Raw genomic sequence first — 22,800 nt, forward strand, 5'->3', positions numbered from 1 at the left:
CTGGAATGGACTGACTACATTTATTCTTAAAAAGAAATCCTGAACTCTCAATCCGCAAATCGGAAGGAGTTTCACAAGCACGGTCAAGGGGTTTAAGTACGAAAAACGTATCAGACTATTTTCCATTGCTGCAGAAGATCTTGGTAGAGCATAACCTCCTTGATAAGCCGGGAAATACTCGTATATTCAACGTAGGTGAGTCCGGACTTCAGCTGAATAACAGACCAGCTTACGTGTTGGCAGCAAAGGGGTCTAAGAGCGTTCCAGCGATAACATCCGGTGAAAATGGTGAAACCATATCTGTAATCGCTTGCTGCACTGGGAAGGGCATGTTTTTACACCCATCTTGTGTTTTGAAGGGAAAAATTGAAAATGCCGAGTACAAGGACGGTATGCCTCCGAGTTCCACGATTTTCATATCACAAAAGTCGGCGTACGTAACAACTGATATTTTTCTTCTGTGGCTAAGGAACCATTTTGCACCGAGAAAGCCTGAGGGAACAGTCGTGTTTATTTTGGATGGACATAGCTCTCATTGCAGCAGCGTGGATACATTAGAGTTTGCAGCCACACCACACACTTACTGCATCCGCTAGACCGTGCATCTTTTAAGGCTCTGAAATCCTATTATTACAATGCTTGCAATTCGTACTTTAAAATATATACAAATAGAAAAATTTGCAGACTAGTGTTCGGAGGACTGCTTACAAAGACATGGGTACAAGCAGCTACGACAGAGAATGCAATATCGGGGTGCAGAAGCATAGGAATCATCCCATTTAATCCTGATATCATCCCCGAATACGCGTTTTTAACATCAGCTTCAGATCAACATGAGGAAAACAACGAACTACATGAAAACAGACCTACTTCACCTCTACCAAGTTGTTCGCACTGGCAGGAGATACCTAATCCCTCGGAAGAAGCAACTGCAGACGTAGATAACGATCAGGGACGTGAACACATACAAGCTTCACCACAACTGGGCTGTTCGCAACGGGCGGAAAATCCACAGGAAAACATGCAGTCTTCATCAGAAGCAACAGATATGTTCTCGACAGTGGCAACAGAAGAATCTAAAATAACCCCTGGCAAACACTTGGACCATATTTCGCCGATACCTATGCTAGATAAAGTTGCTTCTGCAAGGAAGAAGTCCAGAGCTTTAGTTAAGGGTTTGACGTCTGCAAAAAATATCGACAACCTGCCAAACAGAAAATGACAAAATGAGTCAGTGAAGAGTAGAGCAAATGCTAAAAAGAAGACCAAAGGAGAAGCCATAACCAAAGGAAAACCGTAGCCAAAGACACTGCCAAAGGAATTATCAAAAAGAAGCAGCCTAAGAAACGAAAAGCGTCCACCACTGACACCGAATCAGACTCGTCACTGCATATCTAATTACAAGACGATGAAGACGACGCGGATGATGAAGAGTGTTGTGTAGCGTGCGGTGAACTGTACAGTTGCACTAAAAAGGACGTGGATTGGATCAAATGTATTAGCTGCCAACGTTGGCTGCATGAAGACTGTCGAAAATATGAATCTGTGTGTGACGTATGTGGCAAATAACAGGGCAAATAAGTTCACCATTTCACCCAAGGGGCATTCGCCACTTCACCCATATACATGGGTGAAATTGATAAAAATAAGTATTCTTTTTTAACTTTTGTAGTCCCTTAAAGAGGATGTGGTACTGTTAATGTGTTACTTATGTATTTTGTGAAAGGAGAGTGTTTATATTTTGTTTCAATAAACAATTTCTTGTCTTCTACGAGGCCCAATTTTTTTGTTCACCATATCACCCTGATTTACGCTATCGTTATTGAGTCCGAACAAGACAACTTCCTGGATGTTCAGATAGAGTTTAGCTGTCATAGAAAAGCCATGTTGAGAATATTGGTCAAACACTGAATGCTGCTATATTTACCATTAGAACAGTATCTGCAATTAGTGATAGTCCAACAAGGAAATTAGTCTATTTTGCTTACTTCATTTCGCTGATGAGACACGTCGTTATGTTTTGGGGTAGCTCTTCCCATTGACAAAATGCACTTTTGGCTCAGAACTGGCCACTCCGAGCAGTATGTTGTGTAAGTTCGCGAAGCTCTTACCCTCCCTGTTCAGAAGTATGGAAATTCTAACATTGGCCTCTCAACAAACATTTTCTTTGATGCCGTTTCTTGTTGTCAGTATGACCTTATTCCCAACAATTACCAGCTTTCACTCAGTTAATACTAGATTGAAATCCAATCTACATTTGGATCGCACTTCCTTGACTTGTAAGTAAAAAGGTGTGCAGTATTCTGCTGCATCCGTTTTCAATGAGCTACAACAAGATTAGAAAAATGTTAGCAGTTAATCTACGCACTTTCAAGTCTAACCTGAAGAATCTCCTCGTGGCTCACTCCATCTACTCTGTCGGGAAATTCCTGAAAAAAAGTAAATTTCTGTGTTACCTTTCCGATTATGCAAGTAGATATTCAGCGACTTGTCGTCTGCTTGGGATTCACGTAAATTTTATTTTATCTGTTGATGACGTTTTTCATGTTAATTTGCTGTACTGGCCCGTTCCATTAATATGGAGATTTGTCCCTACGGAAATAGATATGTAAAATAAAATAAATAAATGTGGAAAATGTTGAGGTGCATCGTTGTTGGGAGTCAACGCTAAACTGTTGGCTGCGTTATAAACGGCTGTATAGACCAGTTCAGGGTTCAGGACACATGGCCATACCACCTGTAACAGGACCATGCCTAGTAAAGCAGTCTGTGGCAGCTTTTCTTACGACGTGTGGCCAGTACTAGTGAGAGAAACGCGTGGCTTGTCCAGTCTCCAGATGCAGCCGCTGGCAGCATTGTGCAATGGTGTGGCTGGAGTGCACTGGAGCGGCCCTGGATGCGGGTCCGGGCGCCCCGGGTCGCCTACAGCGGCGCTAATGCCCTTCCGATGTTGCACCACAGTGCAGCTGAGTACAACCCCCCTTCCACCCGACCCCTTCTCACCCTCCACCAAGCAAGGTGGGGTGGCGTCTGCGTGCTTCAGTGCAACCCCCATCCATACACGTCTAATGGGAAATGACCTTCGCCTCCTTGATCGATTCTCAGTGAATTTTTTTACTTACTAATGAAGACTGGTTGCCCAGCGAAACACGTCTCCCATACCTCGGTGGTGCGCTCAGGATGCTGTTTATTCCCACACTTCAAGTCCGAACGAAGATATATTAGCTGACGCATGACGACATACAGTGGAGTGAGGTACTATTAACAAATGTTAGAGTTCACCTTTTGAGAAAAATTGCACCATCTGTATAATTTTGTTATCAAATCACCTGCTGTGACAGACGCTGCAGAGATAACCCTCGACCCATCGCGCGACAACTGCAACTTTTATTTACACTCTCTCACCAAAAACAAAACACCCAGAAGGGAAGAAGGAAGCAAAATAAAACTTCATGCTTTGAGAGAGTTGTTACGTTATTTCAGTGATTACAATATCGAGTCAAATTTACAGAGAACTTGGCACTAAGATCCCAGTCAGACCCATGAGTATGACGTTGTACTCTCTCCTGCCTGAATGCGTGGATTGGTTGGGTTGGGAACGGTGCCGTATAGACGTTGCTTGCCATCCTGATGGCCAGGTGACTTACAACTGTTTTAACTCGTGCTTGACATCTTGGATACCAGGACTGGCTTGGAGTTGACGTCGGATCTGATCCCACACATTTTCTATCGGGGGCTGACCTGGGGATCTTGGCCATGGGAGTACCTGAACTCACGCAGGCAGTTAATGACATTACCGGCTACTACTAAGTTTGTAGTATACAGATAATGTTGATCCCGTCAAAGGATTTTTGTGACCCCGACTGTGTGTAATGCAAAGGTATCGAACTATTTTTCGATTACGGAAAGATTGTTATTGATAGAAAACAACGGCAAAACAAACGGGAATCGAACTAAGGTTCTATTAATAATCAAGTAAACTTACATAAAAAGAAACGTTGGCCAGCTGTATGAAGTAAAGTTATACCCCAGTACTAGCATCGTTGATAAAGAAAGTTAACTATGTGATTTGACTTTACTTGAAATGAACTTATGTTTTGCTGATAAGATATAGGACTGTACCAAAAATTAGCAAGTAATGTTCCAGTGAATTGAGTTGAACTACAATGAAGAAGTATTAATATGTTTAGGCAAAACTGGCTCTCAATAACACTTACTGTCTGTACAGCACAGTAGGGAGATGATTGTAATTATAGGCAAATGATTATTAATGGTGGAGCTATAGTGACATTGACAAGATATTCTTTTGTCAGTTTAATTACAGAGATTTACTACTATGGAAACGGTTATGAAGTAATAGTGCTTTTGTACTGATTATTATTTGCATTCCCAAGGAATATTCACTGCCTTATATTATTTATTTGAAATGGAATATGTGGCACCTTCATCTAGTACAGTTTGAATAATTAAAGCCAGTTGCGAATTTTTGATTGCTGCTATTGCAGTATGACATTTAAATGTGGCTCAACAACCAGCATGGGGCTCAGAAACTAATTTATCGGTAGATTCAGATCGTAACTGAACGTTTTGGTCACAACATAACATGGGGAAAACTGTTATCTACATTGCACATGAAATTGTAAACACTATTATTTCGATTAAAAGAATGTTTGAACAGAATGCTTTAACTGTCCATTCATGAAAACTGTGTGGAGTATTTCAAAGCTTATGCCCACTAAACAATTATGTAATCTACAGCTCCAAAAAGTTTGTTAATTTTTGTTAAGAAAAATCGAGACAAACGTGCCTCATCACCAACAGCCATTTCATTGGACACAAATATAACAAGCCCCGAATAAGTAATTGTTAGGCGGGGTTTATGTTTAACATTCACTGTTACCGGCCTACCTTCAACAATTCTCTTCAAAAAGTATTGAAAAAGAGTGCAGTGAAAGAAATACAGATTTCAGACTAATCCATTTTATGTAGGTGTTCTTGTAAGTGGTGAAACTTCCCCTTAGAAAAATTTATACATGACTGTGCTTCAACTGACACACAATATTTTTAGTGCAACGCAATCTGAGTTTCAATAATCCCTACAAAAGAATGGCCTTGACTAACATTAACCTATACCTTTCACAAATCACTTACCTCACAAAAATCTTCGTTACTCGAACTACAGCAATACAGCGAGCGCCACTACTGCCAGCTAAATAAAAGATTCAAACTACGGAAGGCACTAACTACTGATAGGCATAGTTAGCAAATGAAAGATTTTAATAGAGAACAAACAATGTATTTACCTCAATAGTGTTCAGAAGTCATAATGTATATAGCAGTTCATGACATCCAGTCTTACAAATTTCAAAACTGCGCCATCTCTCTCCCCACATCCACCACTGCTGGCGGCTCAACTCCAACTGCGCAACGCTATGCGCTGTTAACATCCAGCTGCCCAACACTACAATGGCAGACAACAATGCAAACTAGCCACAGACTGCACACAGCACAGCCAGTGATTTTTCATAGAGAGCGCTACGTGGCGTTACCAATAAGAAAACCTTAACAGCCTACTTACAGTGGTAGTGAACCTAAAGCTGATGATGATGTGCAGTCTGAAGTTAAATATGTTTCTATGATGGTGAAGAATATTGTAACACTAACTTTAGTAAAACAGGATACTCGAATTCATCATAGCACTTTGGATAGGACGATGTCTAGGTAAATGACTAAGAATGAAACAAGGTGGCTCAATAAAAAGTTTACACAACACAAAATATGAATGAACACGAAACCGTATAACTGGTTCCTGCAGTTTGAAGCATCCCCAACTCTCTTGTGGTTCCCTTTTTAGTTACTCCACGTCGACGTTTGCTCGTAGATACGTATCGTCGGTAGGTTTTCCGGCTTTACTTCCCGACGTGAAAGCGACGACTCTCCGATTAGATGCGAGCATTGTGTTTTGCTATTACTGCGAGTCTTGTAAATATCGCTTTTATTTAGTAATTTTCCCGACTAAAACTCTCCCATTTTATGATTAAGACAGCCTGTGCCACCTTTCGGAGGGAGTGGGGACGTCAAGAGTCACAAAAGTTCATACAGGGTGTTTCAAAAATGACCGGTATATTTGAAACGGCAATAAGAACTAAACGAGCAGCGATAGAAATACACCGTTTGTTGCAATATGCTTGGGACAACAGTACATTTTCAGGCAGACAAACTTTCGAAATTACAGTAGTTACAATTTTCAACAACAGATGGCGCTGCACGAGATGTGAAAGATATAGAAGACAACGCAGTCTGTGGGTGCGCCATTCTGTACGTCGTCTTTCTGCTGTAAGCGTGTGCTGTTCACAACGTGCAAGTGTGCTGTAGATTACATGGTTTATTCCTTAGAACAGAGGATTTTTCTGGTGTTGGAATTCCACCGCCTAGAACACCCTGTATGAAGCAGTCTATAAAACACGTAAACGTTCACTTCAGTTAACGTGTTACTTAATGCCTACGCTTTCCGATAGATGGTGCTGACTAGCTTTGGTTCCGTAAAACCTTCACTGATTAGTACTAGGTACATGAAATAAGTACAACAATCTTGTATTTCACTTTCAATTTATATTCAAGAATTAAGATGGTGATGGCTGAAGGTCTATTTAAAAGGTTCCTAGCCTAGAGGAATCTAGATAGTCCGCAAATGCCGATATGCACGTGCTCTACGTCCAGATTCGCAACTAACGGCACACGAAACTTTCAAAAGTCCACACGTTAATATCTGAATACCGGTACCTCTGAATTCACTCGTATCAGCAGATAAATTGAGTTCCTGTCGTCTATATGTCTGTAAAGTTCCAATCTAGCACTAAAGTCCTAAAATCCCCTTAATACTCCGTCGCTACCAACAGTCAGAAATCGTACACTACATCACTTTTAATCTCCGTAATAACCTAACAGATTATCGTGGATCTTAAGACGATGAAGTTCAATCTAATTATAGTCTCGCTGCCTGGCACGGGTTCCTCGCCCTTTAACGAAACAATCAAGGGAAAAAAGGCGGCAATAATGACGATCAGGCATTTTTAAAGGTTTTTCATCCCAAGAGTTTAACGTCACTGCCTTCTCCATGACGGAGCTTCCGTGGCTTTGCTGTCCATATGCGCTAAACTACTTGCTGATATACTATAATTTTGATCTGCAATTACCGAACTCTGATTCTACTCTATTTTCCCCTCTAAAAATTATATAATTTTAAATTATTCTTTCTATAGCTTTTATCACTGTAAACTGAACTGATGTGTTGCAAGTTGAACAGTACTCGTTGAGTAATATGAGATTAAGGTGATGGCAGCGTCGATATCCTGTGCTATCCAAAAAAGAGCGACAAAAGTATCCTTGACTCTTCCTATATGACGAGCTCTGAAACTTGTCTTTTTAGCGTCGTATTTTCATGCTACAGAGCCAACCAAAGTATGCCTTAAGTAATACGCCGCATGACTTCCGAATCGGAGGCTATGTTATATAATCTTGCAGTTCTTCTTGCCTATTTCTGTCCACACGATGCGCACCCATTGCCTGCCAGCAAACCGACTGACTCATGCCACACAGGAGACTTGCCGTTCGACTGCCAGGTCCACCTTTCCTACTCCCACCAAGTTTTACATGGTAACAAACCTACTTTCCTTATGCATCAGCCAGTATTACAATTAAATTTTTAGCTTTTTACGTTCATTCGTAGCTCATTACTTTTGTAATTACATCCATTGATTAACTACGATTTCATATATTATCATAAATAATGAATAAAACAGTTAAATTAATGTTACATCAAAAAGCATGGTTATACAGAAATCACATTACGTAAAAAGAGAAAAAGAAGTTATGTACGATCATTATAGATATCGATAACTTTGTTACAAGTTCAAAGAAACACGGACGAACGTTGTCCTGTTGAAAAATCACACCATGATACTGTGACTTGAGAGGAAACACTAGAGCACGCAAGAAGTCCGTGACGTACTGTTGTACCAGCAGAGTGATTACGGACAATCGTTACTAGTCGTGACCTGAAAACATACCCAGTGGCTCACCACACCATGATGCTGGGAGTAACATCGCTGTGTTTCTCCAAAACACTGGAAGATTAGGATCACTCCACAGGTCACAGGCATACTCGAGAACGAGGTCATCCGGGGTAGTTCAGTTGTGCGAGTCTTCCCGAATACCGTCAGCACCTCATGATTTTGAACAATTTTACATTCATGTTTCATGAAAGTCGTTTGAAGTTACTCTCTTTCGTTTTTTTTTTTTTTTTATTTAAAGGCACTGCGATTTGTGTCCTTACATTTAATAATGGTATTTCAACCTACCTTAACACCAGTGCATCACTACAGTCTTTTCGACACCTACATTTCCCTAATTTTCTATTATGGCACCTTCGCATTATAGCATCCATAACATTCCTCCATTGTCCACATATCTGTCCTTCCAGGGTTTACATGTAACGCAGTCCCTGAAACCACACTTCCATCTAAGACTACTTTCTTTACATACATCGTAATACACAATTACTTATTATTACAAGAAATTATTTACAAATTTTATATTTCGTTTAAATTGACGCCAAATGAAAGTAAATTAACAGTGTGTTCCTTTCTTTTTTTTACTTTAATCTGCAAGGTCAAATTTACTAGACATTTAGACATAGAATTTATTTCGTTTAGAAGAATTAATGAGTTAAAAAAAAAAAAAACAGTTGCCATTGACAGCGAAACTTAAACTATTTCTTTACTGTAACTCAACTGGAGAAAATTTAATTGTGTAAAACATTTCAAACAAAGCAATTATTTACAAACATTTTATAATAAATAGTTACCACCTTTATGCAGTGTCTCGTTGCATCAATTCTTCATATTTTTTACAGCCATTGAACAGAAATTAAAAAAATTATTTACAAGATTATATATATATATATATATATATATATATATATATATATATATATATATATATATATATATAATCTCCACATTTATTCATATTTCTTTCAAAATAAGAGTTCTTGAGCTTTATCCAGGTATATTTTTTGTCATACCTGTTAAACTTCCTTTAACTTCCTTTAACTATGTGGCCCCTGTATATCCCTTTTTGTCATTAAAGGCCGGCCGAAGTGGCCCCTGTATATCCCTTTTTGTCATTAAAGGCCGGCCGAAGTGGCCGTGCGGTTAAAGGCGCTGCAGTCTGGAACCGCAAGACCGCTACGGTCGCAGGTTCGAATCCTGCCTCGGGCATGGATGTTTGTGATGTCCTTAGGTTAGTTAGGTTTAACTAGTTCTAAGTTCTAGGGGACTGGTGACCTCAGCAGTTGAGTCCCATAGTGCTCAGAGCCATTTGCACCATTTTGTCATTAAAACAAGTCTTTTCCTGACCACCACACTTTAGTGTTCATCATCAAAATTTCGTTTATTAATTATTTATTATTATTGCATCCAGTTACATTCATTTCCCTACATTAATATACTTATGTCGTCACTTCACTCCATGACAATTTGACCCCCATTTCTCTCACCACAAAACTTATTTCGTCATAAGACACTGCAACGCCCTCTGAGGCTCTCAAACACATTACCTTCACTGACAGAGAAGAAAATTAAATATGACAGATTTAGCTCAGAATGACAGAAGAGGAAGATTGACAATAACTAAAAGAAACTGAAATAGCGTTGTCAATAACTCGACCACCTGCTGTTCGTGAAACACCTAGCATTGCATAGGTTGTAAGGCCCTCTCAGGCCTCCAAGCTTAGCCCAAAATCTAACTCAGGATTAATGTATCTTTTCAAATCGATGATATTTCTGAAGCCCAATGATTTCCCCAATATCAAGTATATTAATCTGTACGCACATGGGTGTGATTTTCAGTAATCCTTAATGGGCTCATATGTTCATCCGTAATCTTTTCCGTTACATCTGTAGTCTTTTTTGACTTTTCCCTTGTTTTGACTAGTATCAGTTCTCCAATTTGGAAATTCGTTGGTGGAGCCTTAGCATCATGGCGTCTTATTTTTCAAATGCTTATTTCTAATGTTTCCTCTAGCAATTTTTTCGTTTACACTACGTGCCACATCTACAATAATGGGAAAATCTATCAGTTCAAATAGTATATTATTTGGTCTTACCCCACAAATCAATTCACATGGAGCGCACCCTGTAGCCTCATGCATTATATTATTAATTACATCTTAATAATATTCTACATGTTGTTCCCAAGCCATATGTTTTCTATGGCAATAAGTATGACTTAACCATTTCAATTCCTTCATGATCCTTTCATACACATTTCCTTGCGGAAAATACGCTGACATCTTTATGTGCTCAATCTTTCGGCTTTCTTAACATTCTTTAAGTTTATTAAAAACAAATTCCGGACTATTATCAGACCAGATAGATTTCGGGACTCCAACAACGAAGAAGTAATCTTTCTTCAATTTATTTACTACAACTTTCGCATTAGCCTTCTTAATTGAGTATAGTTTCACAAATTTTGTGAACCCATCCACTAACATGAAAACGTATTCACAACCACCTCGACGCACAGGTAATGGAACGAAAATATCACAGGCTAGAAGGTCAAATTTATGTTGTGGCTCAAAAATGGTTCAAATGGCTCTGAGCACTATGGGACTTAACTTCTAAGGTTGCGCGGTTCCAGAGTGAAGCGTCTAGAATCGCTCGGTCACTCCGGCCGGCATTTATGTTGTGGCTCAACAGAATACATTTGGCCTTGATTTATTTTATTGTTTGTCCTGACTTTTTGGCATCTGTCATACATTTCAACTCTTGCTTTTACACCCCCCACATATTATTAAAGATCACTGTTTCACTAATTTTGTCTAGACATTTTCTGATCCCCATAATGGCCAATGTATTTAATATCCAGATCGTACTGTTGCAATAATACTGAGCACCTGGTTAGTCTGGTGTGCTTCAATTTGCGCATTTGCAAATATGTCAACTCCCTATGGTCGCTGTGTACAAGTATTTTGTGTCCCACAGGTATTTGTAAGGTGTCAGGCAAATCCAACACCTTCCATGAAAACCTTGACATGATAAGCAAATCCAGCAGTATGTCACAAAACTCCAAATAAATCGTGACATTAAATTAACCAAAGTAATACGAGTAACGAGTGAGCAAATAGAATACTACAGACTAACACAAGAATGCCTAAATGCATGTCATACCTTCCCACCGTGAGACAGACGCAGTTCCGAGGGGAGAAACGAGAACAGAAGCCGAGAGCAGAACCGTGTTAAGCTAGAAGGCCCTACGATAAGGGACGGACACCCACGTCGCCAGCCAACCGCCAGGACCACCCTCCAGCCCATGTTAAAAGATAGAGCCCTCCAGAAGAACAGTATAGATCTTACGATGACACCAAAAGGGCTAGACCAGCCGCAAGTTTTAGCGTGAGACTTTTTCACGTCTCTGTTACGTCGCAAACGTTAAAAACATTGCCCCACCACGAAAAGTAACCGCCAGGACCACCCCCCACCCTATGTTAAAAGATATAGTCCTCCAGAAGAACAGTATAGATCTTACGATAACACTAAAAGGGACACACCAGCTGTAAGTTTTAGCGTGAGACTTTTTCGCGTCTCTGTGCGACTGCTACAGTCGCAGGTTCGAATCCTGCCTCAGGCATGGCTGTGTGTGATGTCCTTAGGTTAGTTAGGTTTAAGTAGTTCTAAGTTCTAGGGGACTGATGACCACAGCAGTTGAGTCCCATAGTGCTCAGAGCAATTTGAACCATTTTTTTCGCGTCTCTGTTACGTTGCAAACATTAAAAACATTGCCCCATGACGAAAAGTATAATGTTTCTCATTGGATAGACAGAATTTTTGTAGGCGGAGTTTAAGGTTAACATTGAGACCCTGATTGGTCAGATGAAAACACAGCCAGATAGTTTTTTTTTAACCAACTTCGGTAAATTGTAGTAAGAAAAGCCGGCCGCGGTGGTCTTGCGGTTCTAGGCGCACAGTCCGGAACCATGCGACTGTTACGGTCGCAGGTTCGAATCCTGCCTCGGGCATGGATGTGTGTGATGTCCTTAGGTTAGTTAGGTTTAAGTAGTTCTAAGTTCTAGGGGACTGATGACCACAGCAGTTGAGTCCCATAGTGCTCAGAGCCATTTATTTGTAGTAAGGAAAAGTTAGGAGAGAGTTGCTTCCGAGACAGCGAGTTGTATAGAGCTGCGCCGCCCGCCGCCCCCTGACACTGCCTAACCAACGATAAGGTAATGAACGCACATGATGCCGCATAACAGCGCATAAAGCTTCACTCAGAACTGCAGAAGTCTCATCTGTTGCACCCCCTTTTTGCGTAATACTAGTGTCGATCGTCAATAAAAGCTCATTGTATTCACATTTTCTACGTAAGTTAAAATCTGAAAAGTGATGATTTTTCTGTTACATAATTATTGACTAGCCACATCATTCACTGTAATTTACGACAAGTTAGATAGGTAATTAAAGATAATTGAGGGTCACTGTAGACCATTTTGATAGTTTTCTCTTTTGTGAAACTTAATTTAAACCTAGATTATAGATGTGACATAGCATAGGTCATCCTTCGATCCATTGTACAACTTGGAAACCCACTCTTGGAATATTCGTTCACATTTTTGTCGAACACAGTTGGTTTTTATCATCCTGTATTAAAATATTTCTTTTATCAATAGTGCAATTTATAAACACTGTTTTGTGAGCAGAATAAAATTTCCAATGGTAAATGTAACTGCTATTTCGACGTTATTTTACAGGCTAACTAAAAATAGGAAAGCCTTGAACCCCTTCCACTAATTTTAGTTAGTATTAAGATTCTTTTACAGGGAGTGCAGTGGAGCTGATGCTGAAATCATTAAGTATTTGATTATATCATCGCTAGTCTCACTGAAATCTTCTGAACTCTACATGTCATATGTGGTCTGGCGTCTCCTTACCAGCAACAGGTCCCAGGTTCAAACTAGTCAATTCCCTAAAAAACACGCTCAGAACGTCATTGCGCGAAAGTGGTAGGGAGACACGACTTTGAACAAACAGACACCACGCAGAATGTTAGAGAATGGCGACCCTCCCAGTATGGTAAAATACCATGATTGAAGGTTGACCACATGCCTAACTACACTCCTGGAAATTGAAATAAGAACACCGTGAATTCATAGTCCCAGGAAGGGGAAACTTTATTGACACATTCCTGGGGTCAGATACATTACATGATCACACTGACAGAACCACAGGCACATAGACACAGGCAACAGAGCATGCACAATGTCGGCACTAGTACAGTGTATATCCACCTTTCGCAGCAATGCAGGCTGCTATTCTCCCATGGAGACGATCGTAGAGATGCTGGATGTAGTCCTGTGGAACGGCTTGCCATGCCATTTCCACCTGGCGCCTCAGTTGGACCAGCGTTCGTGCTGGACGTGCAGACCGCGTGGGACGACGCTTCATCCAGTCCCAAACATGCTCAATGAGGGACAGATCCGGAGATCTTGCTGGCCAGGGTAGTTGACTTACACCTTCTAGAGCACGTTGGGTGGCACGGGATACATGCGGACGTGCATTGTCCTGTTGGAACAGCAAGTTCCCTTGCCGGTCTAGGAATGGTAGAACGATGGGTTCGATGACGGTTTGGATGTACCGTGCACTATTCAGTGTCCCCTCGACGATCACCAGTGGTGTACGGCCAGTGTAGGAGATCGCTCCCCACACCATGATGCCGGGTGTTGGCCCTGTGTGCCTCGGTCGTATGCAGTTCTGATTGTGGCGCTCACCTGCACGGCGCCAAACACGCATACGACCATCATTGGCACCAAGGCAGAAGCGACTCTCATCGCTGAAGACGACACGTCTCCATTCGTCCCTCCATTCACCCCTGTCGCGACACCACTGGAGGCGGGCTGCACGATGTTGGGGCGTGAGCGGAAGACAGCCTAACGGTGTGCGGGACCGTAGCCCAGCTTCATGGAGACGGTTGCGAATGGTCCTCACCGATACCCCAGGAGCAACAGTGTCCCTAATTTGCTGGGAAGTGGCGGTGCGGTCCCCTACGGCACTGCGTAGGATCCTACGGTCTTGGCGTGCATCCGTGCGTCGCTGCGGTCCGGTCCCAGGTCGACGGGCACGTGCACCTTCCGCCGACCACTGGCGACAACATCGATGTACTGTGGAGACCTGACGCCCCACGTGTTGAGCAATTCGGCGGTACGTCCACCCGGCCTCCCGCATGCCCACTATACGCCCTCGCTCAAAGTCCGTCAACTGCACATACGGTTCCCGTCCACGCTGTCGCGGCATGCTAACAGTGTTAAAGACTGCGATGGAGCTCCGTATGCCACGGCAAACTGGCTGACACTGACGGCGGCGGTGCACAAATGCTGCGCAGCTAGCGCCATTCGACGGCCAACACCGCGGTTCGTGGTGTGTCCGCTGTGCCGTGCGTGTTATCATTGCTTGTACAGCCCTCTCGCAGTGTCCGGAGCAAGTATGGTGGGTCTGACACACCGGTGTCAATGTGTTCTATTTTCCATTTCCAGGAGTGTAGATCAGAAAAATATCTTGTTGAAAAATTTTCGTAAAAAAAAATTTTTTTTTCAAAGTTATTAACTGTCGAAAACAGTAGCTACAGCGATAGATAGTAAGAAAGTATTCAATAGAACATGAGACATTCTAGTACAGACAATAGCATAATTAAGTTATGAATTTTAATATTGTTAGAATTAAGTTTTCTCTCCAATGCAAGCGCACAGGTGGCAAATACATCGTTGACAAGTTGGTTCTGACCAAACAAGTAAGTGAATGGGATATCAGTCTTGGGTATAATAAGTGTCAAGTCGTGTGAACAAAAAGTTTATGAAACACGTGACATCGTATGAGCTCATGTTGACGCGAAGTAGGGCGCGTGAATTGCTTTTAAAGCAGAAAATAAGGGATTCGGAAAGATTAGCAATGGCAGATCGAGACCTTGACCGAATTGAGGTAGAGACCCAACATGAAGATGGACAGAGAATAGAGGACAGTACAACAGACGATGCAGTATCGCGAGAAATAGGACAGATAACGCACCATAACGAGGATAATGTACGCCAAGACATAGAAAACCTAGGTCAGCATACGACAGAGGAGCAGGAAAGTAGAGAGACAGCCAATGAGGATTCTAACTTGCGTCTTGAATACGTAGAACCCATAGTACAAGTAATCAGAGCTCCCTCACCACAGAGTACAAGGAATTCGACCAGAAACGTGTCACCGCACAGTTTAATGCAATCGGTTGTAAACCAACACTTGGGCGAAAACACAGAGCGTAAGACGTGGGAAGAAAACGCCATAGGACCCACCAATCTGGCAGAATTATTACAATTAATGACGGAAACCATGACAAGACAAAATAAAGAAATTGCGAACCAAATTAAAATTCAGAATGCAGAAACAACGAACCAAATTGCAGAAACCATGAGACAAATGCGTGAGATTAAAGAACAAAACAAAAAAAATCAGTTACACCGAAGTCATATTGATTACGAGGCAAACGAATCTCGAGAAGTGATAGGAAACATAGTAACAGGTCACAATCAATTGAGAACAGACATTGGCAAGGTACAAGCGGACGTACAAACATTGGGTAATGACACTCAGGACGAGATCAAAACATTACGTAACAACACCCAGGGAGCAGTCAAGAAACTAGAGAAATAGATAAACGTAATTACTAGACAAGCAGCAGGTACAGCGCGTGAAATTGTTGAAAACAGTGTGTTACACAAACGTATCACAAAAGCAGCGCTGAAAAGATATGATAACCGCATAGTCAAAATAGAAGCGCAAATGAAGCAACAATTTCAGAAATTGCGAACTGAGTTGTTGCAAACCATTGAAGAGCGTAGTGAACAGGATCGAACAAGCACTGAGTCTGCAACCACATCCGTATCTGTAACAGCACCGCAAAAACAAGCAATTAACGAAGATATCAGGCATTTTCGATTCCAATCACAGGCGGAAAATAACATACGTGAAATCAGACAGCCTGCACCGCAACAAACACGTTTAGAAATTCTTGATGAACAAACGGCACCACAAAAACATGCAGAACCACATATGTATGTTTCAAGACAGTCTGGATCGTGCAATGAAGCGGCAAGGTTAGCCAGACAAGATACCGAACCAATACGTGATAATGGAAAGCCAGGTCGCGAAGAGTACAGTGCAATGCATTCAGCTACACGTTCACAACCGATGGAAGAAAATTATTGCGTACCACTCCAACGATACTACGCAAGGGTACGCGAAAGTTACAGTGGACAATATCCAATGGATCAACCACAACCGGAAAGAACGACGGGAGAAATGATCAGAAACAAAAGTGGCGAAGAATCGCGAATTTCATATGGAACTATGACGAAGTACGACAACGATCATTTCCTCACAGTCAGAAAATTTCAACACTTTCGAGAAAGAAACTCATTACATCCACGAACTTTTATTGATCAATTCCGAGTAGGATTACCAGAACACTGGACGATAGCACACAAATTAGACTTTATATGAGCACACATGTCAGTAACAGTCGCAGAAACCATGCAGAATGTTGCAGCGACATGCCGATCGTACGAAGATTTCAGAGAGAACTTTCTCTCAGGATATTGGTCCAGCGAAGCACAGAACAGAGTGAAGTACGAAACAGAACCCATATTTTGAAAATTCAGGAGAGAAGAGTCCCGTGAAATTTTTCGAAATAATGGCAAACAAAAATCAATGCTTAGACGTACCATACAGTGACGGAGAGTTTCTTAAATTATGCGCGATGAAGTTATCATTGAAATACCAGCAATCATTAGAAGGTCGCGGAGGCAATGACGTCGAAGCATTTAAAGGTATTCTAAGGGAACTAGAGTTCATATTTTCGGAAGATGACGCAAGAAGAAGACGAAGCGCACGTGAAAACGAAAGCAAAAAGCAGTGGAATCCACAAGACACAGTAGGAAGAAACAATAATTACGAACCACGTGATAACTTCGCACCAAGAAACGACAATAGATTTCAACAAAGAACCGGTTATGGATTTAGAAGAGAATATGGCAATAACTATAATTTACCCAGAAACGGCAACAACTATTTCACAGGGAATAATGACAACCGTAACGGGTATTGGAGAACCAATAGACCGACAAATTACCAACAAAGAAACCAATATCAACAAGCTGAACAAGAAAAGAGAATACAGATAGAAGAGGTGGAGGTAAGACCACCAAACCCCGATAAACGTTCGAATTGACAGCTAAGCGCCCATGCCAAACAGAATGACGCACCGACCCAGGACAATTGCAGCACCTTGAACAGAGAAGTAAATACCTTATCACGAGAAGAGAAGAAGGACGAAAAAATCCGCAGGGACCAGATGAAACCGAAGACAGGAAAATAATATCGTGTTGGGACGAAATTAATTGGGAGAATACTGACGAGGAAGATGAATTACCAGAGGCATCCACAACGAATGTAGGAAGAGAAAGGACCCGTTTGGCAGAAATGCAAATTGAAAGAAGCAGACTCGGCCGATATTACTGGTGCCGACGACTCTGTAACTGGAGAGATCAACGAAAATGGAACCGATGTTTCAGGTCGAGAAGCTGAAGGAAAAGAGGAAACGTGCGGTTCAGTGAGGTTGGCTGTCGTGTCCGTCGGTTTTCCGGAAGCTAAGATGACGGAGGAGCAGGCAGAGGCGGTGGAAACTGCACTCGTGCAGAGCTTTGAGCCGTCCGAACGGGGCGAGCCTATGCAGTTTTCTGCAACACAGTATGAGAATTGGAGTGTGGTGTTCACGTGTGTCAATAAGGCGACGAAATCGTGGTTGTACAAGACGGTGCACAAAATCATTCCGTGGCCGGCGGCCAGGCTGGCGGTCAGGAGGCCAGAGACCACTCCGAAGTGTGCCAAGTTTGTACTGTGGGTGATGATGGGGATGAATAGAAAAAGTGACCAGCAGATACTGGACTAAATAAAGACATCTCCACCGCTGAGTGGAAAGTCACCAGTAGAGTGGCAGAGACAGAAAGAAAGGCGAGGCTGACTCTTTGGGTTGACGACAAATCCTATGCGGATTTGAAGGCGCGCAATTTCAGATTATTCCTCGGTTTAGGTAAAGTTAAATTCAAGTCGATTGCGGAATGGAAGGAGGAGAAAAGTGATTTGAAGAAGCGACGTGACCAGCCACTTGTGATTCAGAATCCGCCACGCCACCCTGTGAATTACACACAGCACAAACCCGTGTCGCCGCGGCTGCCGTCTCAGAATTTTTCACAGCCTCTAGTACCAATATTGGGTTATAGGGCTGGGCCTCAGCCTCGGATATCTGATCCATCTGTCGCAAATACCCGTCGTCCCGTATCCGTATTTGAGTGTCGCGATCAGCCACTGCACGGTGAACTAGAATTTTGCAGTACTGACCACTCTCACTTTCGTGAAGCATAATTTACGGCTTCAGATCGACTCTCACAACGAGAGCGTACTAATACGGAGCCTACCGTACTGCAGGATCGCGCAGCTGCGTTCCTGGCTTCGGAACAGCTTCGCGAGCGTAGGTTCGTCGTGTCGGATCGGTTACAGTCACAAGAAGCCAGTTCCATTGTACAAGGTGCATTCAAGTTCTAAGGCCTCCCATTTTTTTTCTAATTAACTACTCGACCGAAATCGATGAAACTGGCGTTACTTCTCGACGTAATCGACCTGCAGACGTACACATTTTTCACAACGCTGACGCCATAATTCCATGGCAGCGGCGAAGGCTTCTTTAGGAGTCTGTTTTGACCACTGGAAAATCGCTGAGGCAATAGCAGCACGGCTGGTGAATGTGCGGCCACGGAGAGTGTCTTTCATTGTTGTAAAAAGCCAAAAGTCACTAGGAGCCAGGTCAGGTGAGTAGGGAGCATGAGGAATCACTTCAAAGTTGTTATCACGAAGAAACTGTTGCGTAACGTTAGCTCGATGTGCGGGTGCGTTGTCTTGGTGAAACAGCACACGCGCAGCCCTTCCCAGACGTTTTTGTTGCAGTGCAGGAAGAAATTTGTTCTTCAAAACATTTTCGTAGGATGCGCCTGTTACCGTAGTGCCCTTCGGAACGCAATGGATAAGGATTACGCCCTCGCTGTCCCAGAACATGGACACCATCATTTTTTGGGTGGCGGTGAATCTGTGTGCTTCCATTGAGGTGACTGGCGCTTTGTTTCTGGATTGAAAAATGGCATCTACGTCTCATCCATTGTCACAATCGACGAAAATAAAGTCCCATTCATGCTGTCGTTGTGCATCAACATTGTTTGGCAACATGCCATACGGGCAGCCATGTGGTCGTCCGTCAGCATTCGTGGCACCCACCTGGATGACACTTTTCGCATTTTCAGGTCGTCATGCAGGATTGTGTGCACAGAACCCACAGAAATGCCAACTCTTGAGGCGATCTGTTCAACAGTCATTCGGCGATCCCCCAAAACAGTTCTCTCCACTTTCTCGATCATGTCGTCAGACCGGCTTGTGCGAGCCCGAGGTTGTTTCGGTTAGTTGTCACACGATGTTCTGCCTTCATTAAACTGTCGCACCCACGAACGCTTTCTCGACACATCCATAACTCCATCACCACATGTCTCCTGCAACTGTCGATGAATTTCAATTGGTTTCACACCACGCAAATTCAGAAAACGAATGATTGCACGCTGTTCAAGTAAGGAAAACGTCGTCATTTTAAGTATTTAAAACAGTTCTCATTCTCGCTGCTGGCGGTAAAATTCCATCTGCCGTACGGTGCTGCCATCTCTGGGACGTATTGACAATGAACGCGGTCTCATTTTAAAACAATGCGCATGTTTCTATCTCTTTCCAGTCCGGAGAAAAAAAAGCGGAGGCCTTAGAACTTGAATGCACCTCGTATCAGACCGAGTACAGCGTAGGGAGAGTAGATACACTTCGGACCGACCCCGTGAAAACAAGTACTTTACTTCAGGCCGTTGGCAGTCGCTCGAGACAAGTTACAGAGCCCCGGATCCTCCCCATCTTGGTGAGATGTCACCTCGAGAGACCTCAAACTTGACACTGTCTCGTGATTCCACGTATGTGACTCCGAAATGGAATTAATCCGAGAATCCGAGGCTCAGGGGCTCAGATCAACCACCGTCATGTGATCCTGTAGTCATAGTCCTCGATGAGCCTCTTACAGGAACTGCCCAACTGCGAAATCTCGCTTCTACATTGTTGGCTTCAGAAGAGCCCCGTGAGCGTGAGTTCGACACTTCGGAACTGTCCCAGTTGCGAGAAGCCAGTCCCGCGGTATGGGACCGAGCACAGCGTACAGAGCGTAGATACACCTCAGACCGACTCCACAAAAATGAGTACTTTAATTCCGATCATCAGCAGCCTCGTGAAACAGGTTACGGAGTCTCAGATTCTCCCCAGCTCCGTGAGACGAGGTATGCGGCTTCAGACTGTGTACAGTCTCTCAATTCTGAGTCCTTGACGCCAAACCTAGATACCTGTCGTGACTCCAGGTACGTGGCTCCAAACCGGGATCAGTCCAAAAACCCAAGGTTCAGAGGTTCACATGAACCACCATCTCGTGTCTCTAGATTCAGAGACCTGGATGACATTCCTTTTCAGGAATCGACATTGAGAGGTTCAGGTCAGATGCAGTCCAGAGAAGAACCAAGAATCAAGTAACAAGCAGAGAAAAAGCAGGAAGAACAGAAGTTGAAGATTCGCAAGATTGAGACCAAGAAACAAGATGGGTGAAGAATAGACGACATACCTTCCCAAATCCCTATCCTATTGTAATCTAGCCGTCTGCGAAGTATCACAACGAAAAACGACCGCTTTCAGCGACACATAACGATGACTTTCACGCATACAAAGCCAGTAAACCACGAGATTCTGCACTCACAGCTCCATTCCATTATGGGACCTCCACAACAGCAACACGCCGTTGCAAAGCCAACAAGGAACGACGAACGAAGCTGTACATCAAATTCTTCCTCACATCCATCTCGCTCAAGTCCATCACCTTCGTGCAAAAACATTCGCCAACCTCATGCTTAAACATTCATAGGATTGTGTGAATGTGTGAAATCAAATTATGTGATGTAGGAATTGTGCAAAAGAAACATGTGAAAAACTAAATAAGTTAAGCACACCAGACAGCTGATAAACTACAAAATAACAGTCATTGACCATGGACTTAGTAAAAAAATATACTATAGTTAAAAATAAGTCATTAGTTCTTCGTAAGATCTATACTGTTCTTCTGGAGGGCTCTATCTTTTAACATGGGTTGGGGATGGTCCTGGCGGTTGGCTGGCGACGTGGGTGTCCGTCCCTTATCGTAGGGCCTCCTAGCTTAACACGGTTCTGCTCTCGGCTTCTGTTCTCGTTTCTCCCCTCGGAACTGCGTCTGTCTCACGGTGGGAAGGTATGACATGCATTTAGGCATTCTTGTGTTAGTCTGTGGTATTCCATTTGCTCACTCGTTACTCGTATTACTTTGGTTAATTTAATGTCACGATTTATTCGGAGCTATGTGACATACTGCTGAATTTGCTTATCATGTCAGGGTTTTCATGGAAGGTGTTGGATATGCCTGACACCTTACATATTGCTTAAATTTTTCTAAGCTAAAAATGATCGCTAATGCCTCTTGTTCCGAAATGCAAAAACTTTTCTCAGATTGTTGCAACGATCTACTCGCGAGTGCAATTGTTTTATGAATCTCTTCATCTCCTTCTTCATACACTTGAAACAGCTGGACTGCAATATCTTATCCACACGCAACTGCCATTAAGGAAAAAGGTTAGGAAAAATTGGGATGATAAAGTATTTAGCTTTCAGATAAGGTGCTCTTTAGCTCTTCATATGCAATTTGACATTCATTGGTCCATTTGTATGGTACATCTTTTTTCAAGAGATTTCGTAAACATGGTGCATTAAATAACTGCTCTGGCACAAAACGCCTGTAAAATCCAAATAATCCGAACCTATCTTATAAGTTCTTTTTACTATTCGGAGTTTTGTATTCCTGAACAGCCTTCAATTTTTCTGGGTCTCGCATTATCCCTTTCCCACTAATAATGTGACCTAAAAATTTTAATTATTTCTTAGCAAACTCAGTTTTTTTCCCAATTTCAGTTTTAACTCCCCTTTTTCAACAGCGTACAAAATTTTATTTATGAAAACACAATGTTCTTCCCATGTAGCAGACGAAATTAAAACATCATCTACATAAAGTCTTATTTTCTTAAGCAGTTCATCTCCCAACACCTGTGACATAGCTCTGACAAATGCACACACACTTATATTTAAACCAAAAGGTATCACCTTATATTGATAACATCTGCCTTAAAATAACAAAGCAGTATAGATTGACAGGCCAATGGCAGATTCCACAACGACACATCACGTCCATGGATGTCAAATAATTATATCCCTTAAATTTTTGCAGTAACTCATCGATGTTATTTGGCCGATCACTTTCTGGTAAAACTACTTTATTCAAAGCCCTTGCTTTACCCTGCTTCAGACCATCTGTCACTGTGCATGCATGAGTCATTCTCCCGATACACAGGCTCTAGACAGGAGCGGTATAAGGCACCACGCCTCAAAGGGACGGTAATTGCATAGTCTGACTGCTGATACTCTCCAGTCAATGGTAAACGATGACACAGAGTGATGCAGTAACTCCATTACTCGTTCTCAGATCGTAGGCGCAAATGTGAAGCGG

This window comes from Schistocerca nitens, chromosome 7, assembly GCF_023898315.1.
Source record: "Schistocerca nitens isolate TAMUIC-IGC-003100 chromosome 7, iqSchNite1.1, whole genome shotgun sequence".
NCBI classification, from domain to species: domain Eukaryota; kingdom Metazoa; phylum Arthropoda; class Insecta; order Orthoptera; family Acrididae; genus Schistocerca; species Schistocerca nitens.